This window comes from Polypterus senegalus, chromosome 7 (assembly GCF_016835505.1).
Source record: "Polypterus senegalus isolate Bchr_013 chromosome 7, ASM1683550v1, whole genome shotgun sequence".
Taxonomy (NCBI): Eukaryota; Metazoa; Chordata; class Cladistia; order Polypteriformes; family Polypteridae; genus Polypterus; species Polypterus senegalus.
Genome location: NC_053160.1, coordinates 37,194,816 through 37,212,203, shown reverse-complemented (window position 1 = coordinate 37,212,203; position 17,388 = coordinate 37,194,816). Strand labels below are relative to the sequence as shown.

Genomic DNA, 17,388 nt, shown 5'->3' with positions numbered 1-17,388 from the left:
TTCTTAAAGATGATGTGTTGGAAGCAGGAAAAATGGACAAGTGTAAGGATCTGAGCAACTTTGAAAAATAATAATTTGTGATGGCTACAAGATTGGGTCAGAACATCTCCAAAATGGCAGCTCTTGTGGGGGGTTTCCAGTATGCAGTGGTTAGTACCTACAAAAGTGGTCCAAGGAGGGACAACTGATGTAATTGGCAACAGGGTCATGGGCACCCAAGGCTCACTTATGCAAGTAAGCAAGTGAAGGCCAGACACCTTGGTTCAATCCCACAGAAAAGCTACTGTAGCACAAATTTCAGAAAAATCTAATGCTGGGCACGACAGAAAGGTGTGAGAACACACAATGCATCACAACTTCCCATGTACTGGGGCTGTGTAGCTGCAGACCAGTCAGAGCACTCATGCAGACCCTTGTTCACCACAGAAAGCACCTAGAATAGGCATTTGAGCTTCAGAACCAGATCATGGAAAAATGAAAGAAGGTGGTCTGATGAAATGTATTTTCTTTTAGATCATGTGGACATCCAGCTAGGTGTGAATGCATTGTTTACTTGGGGAAGAGATGGCAACAGGATGCACTATGGGAAGAAGGCAAGCCAGCAGAGGCAGTGTGATGCTCCAGGCAGCAATGTTCATAATGGCACTCAGTTTTGTCTTCACTCTCCTTTTTGCTACTGCGCCAAGTGGCCAAAGAGTATGTCCCATGACCTTCTTTCTTAGCTTGTTGATTTGATGGCCTTCTTCTGCAGACATTCCAATGTGCATGTTATCACAAACAGAACCCTGCTCAATACATCAGGGTGCAACATTTATTCCCCAATTGTATGCATTCTTTTCAAAATAGACGAGATCTGCACAGTCACATCAACAACAACAACAACATTTATTTATATAGCACATTTTCATACAAACAGTAGCTCGAAGTGCTTTACATAATAAAGAATAGAAAAATAAAAGACACAATAAGAAAACAAAATAAATCAACATTAACATCGAATAAGAGTAAGGTTCAATGGCCAGGGGGGACAGAAAAACAAAAACTCCAGACGGCTGGAGAAAAATAAAATCTGTAGGGATTCCAGACCATGAGACCGCCCAGTCCCCTCTGGGCATTCTACCTAACATAAATGAAACAGTCCTCTTTGGATTTAGGGTTCTTACGGAAGGGCTTGATGATGATGATGGTCACGTAGACTTCTGCCTTTTAATCCATCCATCATTGTTGGAGCATCATGAAGCTTTGAGTAGGTGGAGGTGGCGCAGGCCACCACCACAAAGAAACCAGAAATAGAAACAGAAAAGAGAGTAGGGGTCAGTACGGATTTTAGAGCCACCATGAATAGTTATTTTGAGGAAATTGAACATATAGAGTATCAGGATTAAGTTAAATTAAGTTAAATTGAAGTTATAAAAAGGCCATGTTAAAGTAATGTGTTTTCAGCAGTGTTTTAAAGTGATCTACTGTATCAGCCTGGCAAATTCCTATTGGCAGGCTATTCCAGATTTTAGGTGCATAGCAGCAGAAGGCCGCCTCACCACTTCTTTTAAGCTTTGTTCTTGGAATTCTAAGGAGACACTCATTTGAGGATCTGTGACTGTGAGGCTCATGGGGTTGGAGAAGCACTGGTCCTATGGCAATGCCTTATTACCTTACAATATTTGATTTAGCCATGTTTCCATCGTTGAAAAGAGTGCATCATATGAAAAATCCTGTCCTCAGTGAGAGGATGACCAGCCAAACATCTCGAGCCAAGAGAGAATATTTCTAAATATTGCTTTTTACAAATTATTGTGTAGCAGTCAGTGTCAATGTCAGTAATATTATTGACTGGGTTTGATGTTAAATGTTTGAATTTTCTATTAGCAGTATGCATCCAGTAAGGGGGTCTACTTCCTTTTTTTGTTGCCATTGTTGGTATGACGTATGCAACTATTTGTCAAATGTGAACTCATCTGAGAAGTGGTGGATGAACTCCTTCCAGTTCTGTGCAGTTGTTGTATGTGCAAGTAATCTTAATTTAGATAAAAGACATGAGCGTGTCATCTAACACCTGGCACCTAAAAAACCCCACAAAATTATAAGTATTAATTATTAACAGCCACCCAACTGAGCACCAAACCTACCTGCTGTGTGTTGATTGAGGAAGAATCTGGTGTGGCAGACTGCTGGGATGCCCTTCTGAGGAGAGGACATGTCAACAACAGTACCCCCCATGAGACACGAGAGGGCAACCCCCCTGGTTTGTATCAGGGCCACAGACTTGGAGTTTGGAAGCTCTACCCTGCTGGGGCCCGTGGCCACCGACAGGGGGTGCTTGGACAGCTCTGGAGCCTTGGTCTGCAGCCCTTAGGCCACACCCGAAAGTGCTGCAGACCAAGGAAGATGATCGGGAAGCACCTGGAGTACTTCCGGGTGCAGTACAAAAGAGGCTGCCTCACTCCATTCAAGGAGCTGAAGTCGGGAGGCACAGAACAGAGCTTGTGGGAGAGGAGTGGAGGCGGCAGGAGACAGAGAAGAAAGAAAAGAAAAGAGAAAGGACTTAGCATTGTGGGTTGTGTGTGCTGTGATGAAAATACTAAATGTGTGTGATTTTGGACTTCTGTGTGTCCTGCGTCTGTCTGCAGTTGGGCATCTTCCACTCTGGTCACCTGAATTATTCACATTATTTAAGGTGCATGACAATATATTGTAGTTGCCTGCAGCTTTATTATTCTTACTCTTAATGCTGATACCACCTAATAAAGGCTGGAAAATTCTACAAGACTTAAAATTCAACATGTCTATATCCAGGGCTTGAATGAGGCAGCACCTGACAGTTGCAATTTAAATGGAGTCCAGTGGAGGCTAGGTGTTAACTAACTCAAAATTCAAAGTAAAGAAGTTTGTAGAATTATATTTACATAACTGAGGGAGAGTATGTGTCTTAAATGAAAGTTAACGTGTATGAGCTCGACTAGACAGACTGCCTGGATTTCATTATCTCTTGCCGTTTCACGGAGACGTGCAATCACCTTCCATTAAAAAATTGAAGATACTTGCTTACATTTTTATATCTGTGCTTCTAATTTTCAAGCTCCAATCCAATAACATTACAACATTTTTGAGGCAGTTTTACGTTGGCAGTTATGATGGAGAGGTTTTGCTTAAGTGAAATTCTAAGCTGCAAGTGAAATTACCCGAAAAGGAAACAAATGGCAGTAAGCAGCTGGTGAATAGGAATGACAAAAACGTTCCTGCTGGTTCAGTATATTTTCAAAATTGTAATAGTAATGGTAGGACTATTGTCACTTGTACAGAACAAAGTGAAATGTCCATCCAACATGCAACATTTACCAATCTTCAGTGAAAGAATACAGTGAAACACACAGCTCCACTTTATTAAATAAATAACACAAATCAGCTTACCTACATGCTCCCAGTTCTTGAAAACCTTGTGGAAAAAAGAAAAAAAAAAAAACAACTTCAGCACAAGAAACTAGTATGAATTCTGTGTTACACAAATTAGTAATATCTGGTCCATTTAATGTTATTAATGTGCACAAGATTCAGCGACAAAGAAAAGACCATAAAAGAAAATGTTCAGCCATTGGTTTTACTCAAATTGAAAATGGCCTTAAACATAAATACATTTTTGCTGCTTTACAAATTTTTCATTTACAAACATAAAAGATAAAATTTAAATTTAAACAATATATAGGACTAGCTAAAGTACACAGTGTTTCCCAGGTATACTTATATAAATGTTCAAGGCAAGATGGCAAACGTGCTTTTTAAAATGTTGACCCTTTTGTCATTGCTGGCTGCCCCATCTGTTGTCTACACATACTTGTTATCAATTTGCTCCCATGAGTTGAGAATTTGTTCTTTAGTGTATGAATGGATTCCATAATCACTGTAACTCCTTTTTAGTTTGGAATCATGAACAATTACCTCCTTGTATTTCACAAATACTGAAGATGTTTAATCGCATATTACCAAACTGGGTGGCTTAGTTGGTAACTGAATCAATGAACAGAGGAGAGAGAGAGAGAGAGAGAGAGAGAGAGAGAGATACTTTATTAATCCCAAGGGGAAATTCACATAATCCAGCAGCAGTATACTGATTCACATAATCCAGCAGCAGTATACTGATACAAAGAAACAATATTAAATTAAATAGTAATAAAAATGAAAAGAATTAAAATAAAATTAATGTTCGCATTTACTCCCCCGGGTGGAATTGAAGAGTCACATAGTGTGGGGGAGGAACGATCTCCTCAGTCTGTCAGTGGAGCAGGACAGTGACAAAAGTCTGTCACTGAAGCTACTCCTCTGTCTGGAGATGACACTGTTAAGTGGATGCAGTGGATTCTTCATGATTGACAGGAGTTTGCTTAGTGCCCGTCGCTCTGCCACAGATGTTAAACTGTCCAACTTTAATCCTACAATGGAGCCTGCCTTCTTAACAAGTTTGTCCAGGCGTGAGGCGTCTTTCATCTTTATGCTGCCACCCCAGCACACCATCGCGTAGAAGAGGGCACTCGCCACAACCGTCTGGTAGAACATCTGCAGCATCTTACTGCAGATGTTGAAGGATGCCAACCTTCTCAGAAAGTATAGTCTGCTCTGAGCTTTCTTACATAGAGCATCAGTATTGGCAGTCCAGTCCAATTTGTCATCCAGCTGCACTCCCAGATATTTATAGGTCTGCACCCTCTGCACACAGTCACCTCTGATGATCACAGGGTCCATGAGGGGCCTGGGCCTCCTAAAATCCACCACCAGCTCCTTGGTCTTGCTGGTGTTAAGGTGTAAGTGGTTTGAGTCGCACCATTTAACAAAGTCTTTGATTAACTTTCTGTACTCCTCCTCCTGCCCACTCCTGATGCAGCCCACAATAGCAGTGTCATCAGCGAACTTTTGCACGTGGCAGGACTCGAGTCATATTGGAAGTCTGATGTATATAGATTGAACAGGACCGGAGAAAGTACAGTCCCCTCGCGCGCCCTGTATTGCTGCACACAATGTCAGACCTGCAGTTCCCAAGACGCACATATTGAGGTCTGTCTGTAAGATAGTCCACAATCCATGCCACAGGTGTGAATCTACTCCCATCTCAGTCAGCTTATCCCTAAGGAGCAGAGGTTGGATGGTGTTGAAGGCGCTAGAGAAGTCCAAAACATAATTCTTACAGCACCACTGCCTCTGTCCAGGTGGGAGAGGGATCGATGAAGCATATAGATGATGGCATCCTCCGCTCCCACCTTCTCCTGGTATGCGAACTGCAGAGGGTCGAGGGCGTGACGGACCTGTGGCCTCAGGTGGTGAAGCAGCAGCCCTCCATGGCCTTCATCAGATGTGACGTCAGAGCAACAGGCCGGAAGTCATTCAGCTCACTAGGACGTGATACCTTTGGGACAGGAGTGATACAAGATGTTTTCCAAAGCCTTGGGACTCTCCCTGTTCCAGGCTCAGGTTGAAGATGCGGTAGAGGACTCCCCAGTTCCAACGCACAGGCCTTCAGCAATCGTGGCGATACACCATCTGGACCCGCTGCTTTGCTGGCACAAAGTCTTTTCAGCTCTCTGCTCACCTGGGCTGCTGTAATTGTGGGTGGGGATGTCTCACCTATGCTGGTATCAGCAGAAGGATGGTTGGAGGATGCAGTACTCGAGGTGAGAGTGGGTTACTGTGATCAAACCTATTAAAGAAGTTGTTCATTTGGTTTGCTCTCTCCACGTCTGTCTCGATGCGGCACCCGCTTGAGCTGCAGCCAGTGATAATCTTCATCCCATCCCACACTTCCTTCATACTGTTGTTCTGCAACTTCTGCTCCAGCTTTCTCCTGTACTGCTCTTTCGCGCCCTGAGCTGGACTCGGAGTTCCTTCTGCACGCACTTCAGCTCATGCTTATCACCACCTTTAAAAGCCCTTTTCTTCTGGTTCAAAAGGCCCTTGATGTCACTTGTAATCCATGGCTTGTTGTTAGCATAGCAGCATACTGTTCTTACTGGAACTACAATGTCCATACAGAAGTTGATGTAATCAGTTGTGCATTCAACAGCCTCTTCAATGTTCTCACTATGTGACCAGCAATATATCCCAGTCTGTAGTTCCAAAGCAGTCTCTCAGAGCCTGCTCTGCCTCAGGGACCACTTCCTGAATGAGCGTGTGGTTGTAGGTAGCGCCCTCACTCTTGGTTTGTATTGAGGCTGAAGCAGAACCAGGTTATGATCTGCTTTCCCAAGCGCAGGCAGTGGGGTGGCGCTGTATGCGTCTTTAACGTTTGCACATAGTAGGTCAATAGTCCTGTTTCCCGAGTGTTACAATCCACATACTGGGAGAAGGCAGGTAATGTTTTATCCAGCGTTACATGGTTAAAGTCTCCAGCGATTAGCACAAGTGCCTCAGGGTGCTGCGTTTGTAACTTAGCAACTGCGGAATGGATGATGTCACACGCCATCTCGCGTTCGCTTGAGGGGATGTAAACAATAACAGCAATCACGTGTCCAAACTCTCTGGGCAAGTAATAGGGACGCAGACTTACGGCCAACAGTTCGATGTCCCTGCAGCAAGTGGAGATTTTAACGTTTACATGTCCTGAGTTGCACCACTTTGTATTGACATAGAGAGCGAGTCCTCCTCCTTTTTTCTTTCCACAGGTACTTGCTTCTCTGTCCGCTCTAACTGTGCTAAACCGGTAGCTCCACGTTAGCATCTGGGATGATAGGCGTTAGCCACGTTTCACTAAAACACAGCAAGCTGCATTCTCTGTAGGTTCTGACATTTTTCACCAGCACAGCCAGTTCGTCGATCTTATTTGGTAGTGAGTTTACATTTCCCAGGATCACAGAAGGCACCGGCGGTTTATAACGCCATTTTCTCGATTTAATCTTATTTTTATCTTTTGCGCTCGGCTGCCCGATATCGTCTTCTTACCTCGTCAGGTAAATAAGGAACCACACTGGCATAAGCATTTCTTCTCAGTGCTTTAAGCTGACTTCTTGAATAGGCGATTCTCGGAGTGTAACAATCCATGTCAAATAGTAAAATAGTAAAATGTGTAAAAGTGTCCAGGGAGCAATTCCACATAAAAGAAAGTGGTAGAAGTGATCAGTGAAATAGAGAAAAATAGAGATAAAAAGGTAAAAAGATAAAGTCATATACAGAGCTGCTGGAAAGGCTGCCACTCGGATGCGGCGCCGGAAATGAATAATCATCTGCACTAGGGCGACAGGGGGATTGGCATTTACAGACCTCTCTGCAGTTCTCCGTATTATTACAGGAGACAACACCAGTGGAGTTATGCAATAAGGTTATAAAGATGATTCAAAGTTGATTTAAAGTTATACAGTTTATAATACAGTTTTCAAAGCAGGCATCAAAGCCTAAATTAAAAGTAATTCATCACAAATAAATGTGAACAAATGTCTACCATCAAAAAACAGTAAAAGCTACTAATGTCATCTTCTGTCATTCTCTTTCTACCATATTCTGAACTGTGACTCACAATGAGCGTAACAAGTGTTTCATTCTGTTTTATTGGGGCTTATCTCTTTCGCACTTTGTAATAATACGCAGGTGTACAGTAGTGTTGGCATTTTCAAAAGTGTAAGGTTTTGCTTTGATAAAAATGCAGTGTCATCAGTTCATTTCAAATTTATTGTCATGTATACACAGTGCAATGAAATATCATTCTGTATGTTTGGCCAACAAAGGGCAGGCCACCTTTTCCGGCGGCATGAATCTTGCTCCATTGGTCACAAACAATATCCATCCACTTTGTAATCCTGCTTATAACAACACAAAATAAATAGGTAGTGGTGAGCAAAACAGCCGAGTTTCCTTTTGCATATGGTTTAGTGACACTGATTCAAAATGTCATTTTATAACTGTGAAACTCACTAAAAAAAAGATACTTTAGAGTTTTAGAAGTCTTTCAATGGGTCACTCGCTAATGGTTTGCCCACGCTGCATTTGGACCTGTGTATTTGTCGCAAATCTCTCTATTATAATAAAAAAATCCTGGGACGAGACGTGACTTTTTCAGAGAGATACTTTGACGTCTCACGAGATGAGAGATTTAACCACACCAGGGCTTGGAAATAAAAGACAAAGAGAAGATGACAAAGTAGAACATCGTAAAGAATTCAAAAACGTTGATGCAACACACATGCAGAGCAGGTTAGAGATAATGAAAGTATTAGAATTCGAAAGTCTCAAAAAAATTTTAGTAAAGATTGCATTAGTACAAACAAACAGAAATTATTACTCGGTGAAATAACAGAACAGTGAAAAGAGATTGAATATATTATTTGGATTTAAACATAAAGTCGAACACCTGTAATTCGTGTTGCCATTGGGGAAAACTAGTGTTTCTTCCCAATGAAGAGGCGTATCCGCGAGAATTGAAAGATTTGTTGTTTGGTGAGACTGAAATCCACATGTGCAAGCAGCAGTGACGTGTAGTGGCTGGTGCGTAGCGTAGGCAGGGGGGTTGGCGAGTGAAGTGAGCAGAGGGCAAAGTGTATCTAGATGAAAATAAACAGGGAAAAACAAACGTTTGGAAATTCAACACAGTGGAAAATATCATACAGTAAGACAAAAAGACATACTCTCAGACAAAATGTGTAATCTAGTGTGGCAACAAAACTGTTATCCACATTATTTGAGGAAAAAAAGCTTTACCTGCAGTCTTACATGAGACACCGCTTTGGCCAGTATACGTAAGGCTTTGCATGTTATCATAATGGAGTTCTCCCATCAATCTCAACACACTCCTGCTCTTAATAGGAATTGTAGTCCCTGTGTTGCCACTGGTTTTGGTTTATTAAAGTGGACAAAGCTTTTATTAAAGGTTAATCAGCAGCCAGCACCAGGATGGAATCTGTTCAGGACAGGCTGCAGGTTCATCACTGGGTAGGCCCACATACACACTTACAGTTAGTCATAATGATCCAGTTATGATTCACCAATCATCCTATCAGAGAGATCTTATATAAGTAGGAGAATACCTAAGTCCCATTTACACAGATGGTGACAGGGTACAGAAATGCAAAGTAAATGCAATAAGAATTGACAAAACCGGGTTTAGAAAAACTAAATTTATTTAGCGGATAACATTAAAATAACCAGGGTGGCTCCATTGTACAGAGGCTAGCACTGCAGCCTCATAGCTCCAGGTTGCTGTGCTTAAATCGCAATGATTGATCATTACAGGGGACTGGAACCTATCTTGTCAACTCCACATGCTAGGAAGGAGCCATCACCAGACAAAGAAGCTGTCTATCATTGGTCACACACTCACACACACAGCACTCACAGCAGGTCCAATATACAGTTGGCAATCTATCAATCTATCAAGAGTGGAAATGGCAAGAAAATATATGCAGGCCCAGTGAGGACATGGAGAGTAACAAAATCTTAATAGGCCTTCAAGAAATCTAAAGCAAACAACTAAACAAAAAACAAAACCTATGATGAGTTACTTAGAGAAACTTTGTCATTTGACATCACTTTGTTTTCAGAATCTTCACAGGGAAACTTTACATTTAGTTTATGTCTTACAGATTTTTCTAGCTGACCCACCATGTCTGCCCACTTGCATTCTCCATGCAGTGCTGCCATAGACTGCAAGACACTGTGCCATCACAAAAGCACAACATGCATTAAAGCTGACCACAAATTTATTCAACTAAATATAAATTCAGTTTATTTATACAATTCAGCCATTCCTGTGTTTATTTTATATTGACATCATTATGGCTCAGGAAAAAAAACACTTGAGTAAAATAATTTCTGATTCAGACAAGTGATGCTAATAATGTCAGTTTCTGACAGTTGAGAACAGAACTACAGCTTTTACTAACATTTCCACATAGGATTGCTAAGAGAAACTAGAGGCACTGTGAGGCCTGCCATCAACTTTGCACTGCACGATTTATTTAGTATTTAAATGTTCAGAGGTAGCCTATGCCCCCCATCTGTTCACTCATATGGTTAAGCCTGCTTTTTGAGCTGTAGGGCCAGATCTAAAGGGAATAACAATATGCTGTCGGCCTGGAGGCTCACACGTATTGCTAGCCCTGAAAGGAGCCTAAAAATAACAGTGGAGATGTAGCGACCAAAAAGCACTTTCTTTAACAACACTCGGAATTACAATATACCGTACAGTATCCAGCAGTCTACGCCATGCATGCTAGGCTTGGCAAACACTGAACTGGCAGAGCAGTTTTTTAAGTCGGGCAAGCACCATGTGGTTTAAAGCTTATTGGTGTTTAGAATAAGGTTTAGTAAAAGTCAAGTGTTCTGGGTACTTAAAGTAAAAGCAGTTTAAGGAAACCTAGCAGACAAATATGAAAGGATTTATTTCTATTTATATGTAAATTAATATTCTCAAACTGCTACAGACTAAGGACTACTTGAATGTCAATTCAGTGCTCAGAGTCCTGCAGTTAGCACATGGATTTCCAGTGGATAACTGCAAATAACTCTTCAAGCAGAGACTCACTTTGACTGTCCAGAATTAAAAATAAAAATGTCATGCATAGTAGCAGATTAGTCAGTATTTATTTATTTATAAAGCACTTTAAAAACAACATCAAGGCTGACCAAAGTGCTGTACAATAAAAACCCAACATATCAGACACGCAATAACCAAGGGTAAATGAAACAAACACATAAACACATAAGAGATTCATAATAAAAAGTATACAGATAGCCAACATATCATACTGGGTTAAAAGCCAGAGAGTAAAAATGTGTTTTTTTAAATAAGATTTAAAGACAGCAAGTGAAGGAGCCTGCCTAACGTGCAACAGCAAATCGTTCCAGAGTTTTGGGGCTGCAACTGAAAAAGCCCGATTACCTCGGAGTTTGCATTGTGTCTTAGGAACAAGTAAAAGCATCTGGTCTGCTGACCTGAGAAAGCGAGACGGTACATAAGGGTGCAGCAGTTCCGACAAATAAAATGGGGCACAACCATTAAAGGATTTAAAAAACATATACAAGGATCTTAAAATGGATTTGAAAACAAACTGGAAGCCAGTGAAAGGAAGCCAAAATCAGGGTAACGTGCTCATGCTTTCTTGTGCCAGTTAAAAATCAAGCAGCAGCATTTTGCACCAGCCGTAGCTGAGCAATGGAGGCCTGGCTAATTCCAAAAAGATCTGCATTGCAGTAATCTAGACAAGAGGTTATAAAAGCATGTATCACTGTTTCAAGGTTGCGTTTAGACAAAACAGCCTTGATTTTTGACAGTCGCCTCAACTGGAAAAAGCAAGATTTTACCACTGTGTTCACAAGGCTATCAAGTTTTAAAATGGAATCCATTTTCACACCTAAATTTGTGATCATGGATTTCTTAAATTGAGCCACAGTGGAAAGGTCGATGCAGGGGGTCCCGCGGGTGCCTTAGGGTCTAAATGGCATGTCTTCTGTCTTGTTCTCATTAAAATTTAAAAAATGTAATGCCATCCAACTCCTTATGTTAATAAGGCAATCAAGCAGGGGCTGGGCAGAACATGGACCTTCGTGCTTCAGAAGGAAATAAAACTGACAGTCTTCTGCATAAAGATGAAAGGAAATACCGTGTTTCTGAAAAATAGCACCGAGTGGCAGCAGGTACAAGGAGAACAGAAGAGGTCCCAGGATGGAGTCCTGTGGTACCCCCCAGGGGAGGGCAACAGAGGTGGAAGTAAAATCATCAATGCTGACACAAAAACTTCTATCTGAGAGATAAGACCTGAACCATTAGAGAGCTGAATCCGTGATGCCCACCCACTGCTCTATCCTGGAGATGAGGATCTCATGGTCTATCATGTCAAAGGCAGTTGTTAACTCCAGAAGCATAAGTAGTACACAGTCACCAGAGTCCACTGTTAGAAGAATATCATTAAAAACCCTTAATAGAGAGGACTCAGTGCTGTGGTGAGTTTTAAACCCAGACTGGAACACTTCCAGAATTGCATGTTCGTCCAGAAAGGACTTCAGTTGGGTATAGATGACTTTTTCCAATAGTTTGTACAAAAAAGGTAGCTTGGAAATAGGCCTAAAGTTAGACATAACTAACTGAGTGGTCCAGACCTGTTTTTTTCAGCAGAGGTTGCACAACAGCATGTTAAAAATTTTTAGGCACCACACTAGAGGTTAAACTACTATTAAATAATTGTAAGAATAGAACTACTGCATATCAATCACACCACCAAGGGTCCGAGTTTGGTCTGACCTGCTGAGAGGGGTCTGGCTGTGGACCTCTGGTGGCATACCCCTCTGTGTCTGCTTCAATCACAAGAGCCTATAATGTTATTTGAGGCCTGTGAGTGGAGGTATCAACAGAAGAGTCCTGGCACAGGATTTTGTTAAAAATGAACCATTCTTTTGGTCCATGGAATTAAAATATTGGTTTATTGGATTAACTGATTGTGTACATGTAAATATAGATATCGATGGTAAGCATACATTTATAAACTAACAAATGTACAACTTCAATAACAAAAGATATTTTACTATTTCTAAATCATCAAAACTAGTCACTATTGGAAACATTTCATAAAGGAACAAATGAGCATTTAGCACTAGATACAGTGGCTTTTGTGCTGTTCCCTGTCACGGAGAACTAGGATCTCAGATTGTCGTTACTATTGTCGTGCTCTCTCTCTTATATACAACCAAAGATCTGCCTCTATCTTTTTCATGGAGATAATGGAGCTGTTATTAGTTATCTCCTCTGAAAGTCTCCAACCTCATTCTTGAACCTCTCCAGGCTTGTAGAACATACTGTGAACTTTTTTAGAACTTGTGGAATGCAGTGTTCCACGTAACTCTGGGAAAAGGTTGCTATCACTTAAGCACCCAGCACCGCCTAACTTCAGTGTAGTCAGCTGGCTGCTACAATAATATATTTCTGTGAAACAAGCCAGGGGCCTGCTGCTAAAGCAGACATTTATTATCATTACTGAACATGAATCTCTATCCTATTAGTAAAAATGACTTACAAAATGTACCTGTTTAATGAAATAGTCTGTTCCTCCAAACAGCCAATCATGAGGCACACACTCAATATATGCAACCTGCACAAGTGTTTTGGGTGACTTTGAAGATGGTTAGATTATTTATGGCAGATGTGGTGTCTTCACCCTCTCAGAAATTGCTTACCTTCTGGGATTTGCACATTCCACACTCAGTAGTATTTACAAAGAATGATGCTAGACATAATAATAGCCAGTCAGCTGCAATCCTATGGGCACAAAACAACTTTTTAAAGAAATCTTAGAGGAGAACAGTCAGACTAATTCAAAGAAGGCCATAAATAATAACTCTTTACAACAGAGGTATGCAGAAGGATATTTCTGAAGGCACGATGCACATCCTTGAAGTAGTTGGGCTACTACACCAGACAAACATTCCAGACATCAGTCCTGTCAGCTAAGAACGGAACATGAAATTTACTGGGAATGTGATCACCAAAACTGGATGACTGAAATGTCACATGGTCTGCAGATGATGGAGTCAAAGGTTCAGCAAACTGCATGATTCATACTGTCTTATGTCAACAGCATAGATAGGATGGATGGATGGATGGATGGATGGATGGATGGATAGATAGATAGATAGATAGATAGATAGATAGATAGATAGATAGATAGATAGATAGATAGATAGATAGATAGATAGATAGATAGATAGATAGATAGATACGTTGCTGGCCATTTGTATCTTTTTATGGCCACAGTGTACAATTTTTCAAATAGATGCTTCCACAAGGATAAAGTGACATATCATAAAGTACAAAATATTCAATTTAATTCAATTCAGTTTATTTTTGTATAGTGCTCTTAATTGAGTGTGGAATCAGGTAAATGCAATTACAAACTTTACAAAATACTAACTACATAATGAATACTCATAACAATTTGTTTAAACGGAAAGAAAAACACATTTCTAACTGATGAAACATAAATGTCAGTTTCACGAAGATTATCATTGAATTATGGTCAATGTAAAACAGGCAGTGGGGTGTGAGGTAGAAAACAAAAGCTCATCAGTGCCCATGGAGAAAATAAACCTCTAAGAGCCCAATGGTTGTTATAACCAGCAAAGTCAGTCACATTGGCACATCTGGAGACCTCATCCAAATGGAGCCACCATCCTCCTGGACAATCTACAATAGAGTTAGCGGTGGACTGCCTAATATGATGACAGATTATGTCAAGCTGGTTCCACAAGTGTGACAGTGACTTCAGCACCATTTGATACGATTTAACAGCATGAATGTACAGTATGAACAAAAAGACAGCAGGACTTTAAAGATGATATCAGCTCAGCATGGACCAAAACTCCTAAGGAAGCTACCAGCACCTTTTTGAACCAATGCCTTGAATAACTCAGGATGTTCATGTGAAAAAAGAGGCTCTCGCCTGGTACTAGGAGGTGTATCTAATAAAATAACCCCTAAGTGTATTTTGCAATGCTTTCTTCTGTTCTTTTTAAGCAGATGATACTCATGATTAATTATTGCCAAGCAGGACGTAGTTCAACAAATTTTAAATAGGTAAATCACTATTGAATGGAACCGGACAAACTTTCTTACAAAACATATCAAAATATCTCAAAAAAGAAGAAGACTTCATGGCATTTAAAATTAAACAGTATAATAACATTAAAGCCTTATTCAAGTAATGAATATTGTAATAATACATGCTACACAAGTCTTTTCAAAATTTATGAATGGTCCTTATCTAATAGGTTTGTAACAGTTTTGTAATTATGTGCCCGAATATAATGTTTTATTTGTACGTCTTCTGTTTTGTAAGAATTTTATTTTTGGACAACCTGACTGCGGTTTGATCATGAGTGAGCTGTTGAAAATGAACAGCTCTCTAGCATTATTCATTAGTATTGGTGATTATCACCCAAGGACTGAAAGCTTCACAGATATGTTAATTTCTAGCAAGACATTATAAATAAACAAAACAGCAGAAGACTTTCCTTTAACTTAACTATATAACTAGTTCCTAAAATAATCTGAAAATTATTGTGTGAATATCAATATACAGCAACAAGCAATCAAATGTGATTACGTAAGCCAGCAACAAAATTCAATCTTCCAAATATAGATTGGTATAGATCGTCAAGATAGCTGGATATGAGTATTTATGAGTATATCTGAAAAAGTTATTCTAAGTTAGTACAATTGGACTTCCAATACTCCAAACTCGGAGTCCTGCCACGTGCAAACGTTTGTTGACGACACTTTTATCATGGGCTGCATCAGGAGTTGGCAGGAGGAGGAGTATAGGAACCTAATCAAGGACTTTAAATGGTGCGACTCAAACCACCTACAACTGAACACCAGCAAAACCAAGGAGCTGGTGGTGGATTTTAGGAGAACCAGGCCCCTCATGGACCCCGTGATCATCAGAGGTGACTGTGTGCAGAGGGTGCAGACCTATAAATACCTGGGAGTGCAGCTGGATGATAAATTGGACTGGACTGCCAATACTGATGCTCTGCGCAAGAAAGGACAAAGCCGACTATACTTTCTTAGAAGGCTGGCATCCTTCAACATCTGCAATAAGATGCTGCAGATGTTCTACCAGACGATTGTGTCACCCTCTTCTACGCGGTGGTGTGCGGAGGAGGCAGCATAAAGAAGAGGGACGCCTCACGCCTGGACAAACTGGTGAGCAAAGCAGGCTCTATTGTAGGTATGGAGCTGGACAGTTTGACATCTGTGGCAGAGCAACGGGTGCTGAGCAGGCTCCGGTCAATCATGAAGAATCCACTGAACAGTATCATCTCCAAACAGAGGAGTAGCTTTAGCAAGAGCTTCAGCGACAGTCACTGTTCTGCTCCGCTGACAGATTGAGGAGATCGTTCCTCCCCCACACTATGCGACTCTTCAAGTCCACCAGGGGGGTAAACGTTAACATTATACAAAGTTACTGTCTGTTATACCTGCATTTTTATCAGTCTTTAATATATATTTTTTTATCTATGCTGCTGCTGGAGTATGTGAATTTCCCTTTGGGGATTAATAAAGAATCAATCGATCTATCTAGATACATTTCTAAGAATCACCAAAATACAAAATGATCCAGGTCACTAATAAATACACCATGCTTGTAAGTGCTGAGGAACCACACCTGCACCGTAGAGAAAGGTGAAAAACCAGCTCAGGTACTTATACAATATACGAAGGCAGGAGGCACAGAGACTTATCTCTTGGTGTTCAATGCACAGTCACTCACTGCCCCGTCCTCTCCAGGAATGGGCCTCCATCGTCCCTCTGATCCAGATAACGTGCTGCCCACTTGTCAGGATATGAAGGAGCACAATGGAAATGAATATTCAACAACTAAAAAAAAAAAAAAGAAGTCCTTCTGCACTATGAAATGACATCACACATCAAGCCGGACACATGCAAATATGACTACATTAATTAATTAATCTGAAATATTCTCCTTTTAGACACTACTACAATATGTGATTGATTAAAAAAGTAATTTGCTTCCCTAACACCACTACATATTTAAATGATATTTTTGGCATTTTCTGTATTATTTCTTCACAGTGTAAACATTAATCTTCCATGTACCATTTTTTAACAGATGTTTTCCCTTCCACTGCCACCTTCTTCCCTTCCCACACCATCTGCACTCCATCAACAAGTCCTATCACATCCATTGGAGTTGCCAGCGACAGCACTGAGCTTCTTGAACCACCCCCATTTTTAGACCTTCTTTTGTGTTGGAGATTACACCCTAAAGATAAAAGTGTAAACCAATACACTTCTTCAGCAAAAAAGACTACAAGGACTTCAAGTTGAGAATCACATTGCAGCACCACATCAGCTGACACCAGGGGTTCACCTGCATTGGGAGCCGAGTGGTCAACATTATTCCTTTTAACAAAACTTTGAAGAACTGCCAAGATAGGCATGTCAAGTGTCATTTTCTGCAACTTTGACGCAGCAGATCATGAATATAATAATTCTGATATTTGATCTTTTTACCAATGATCCGAACTCTCCAAAAGCCACGAAGGTTAAAATGACACATTTCAAACATAAGCATGTAAGGTATTGTTTTAGCCCTCTATGGGAAATGAAACATTTCTATTACAATCAAAACTTTAAACATAAACTTTTTTTAATATATCAAATATTTGGTGCAGCCATTCTTGTTTCTGACGTACTTTTTCCCTACTTCGGGCAGAGCTGCACAACTCCACGTTCACTCGAGCACTAAACACTTTTCGGAAAACGCAGGGAAAGTCAACACTAACCGTCGGAAACACAAGCAAATAAGGGCAGAGATCGCGGACTCCATACCGTGAGATTTTAAAGACGAGCGCCTGCGTGCAGCGAAACGAAAGTGAAAGTGAAGAAGTGCCGTTTTCCCCGAT

The 17,388-nt window shown here is 40.7% G+C and overlaps 1 long non-coding RNA gene across 2 annotated transcripts; it reads right to left on the bottom strand.

Annotated features, from left to right (window-relative positions):
• Positions 1-1,525: 1,525 nt before the first annotated feature.
• Positions 1,526-17,388, bottom strand: LOC120532477. 2 transcript variants are annotated; one of them, XR_005634304.1, is made up of 4 exons: positions 16,854-17,003; positions 16,580-16,745; positions 16,128-16,339; positions 1,526-3,433 (listed from the first exon to the last, which is right to left on the bottom strand). It is a non-coding gene; the product is annotated as an uncharacterized LOC120532477 (long non-coding RNA). The 2 variants fall into 2 exon arrangements; XR_005634305.1 differs by lacking the exons at positions 16,580-16,745; positions 16,854-17,003 and adding an exon at positions 17,315-17,388.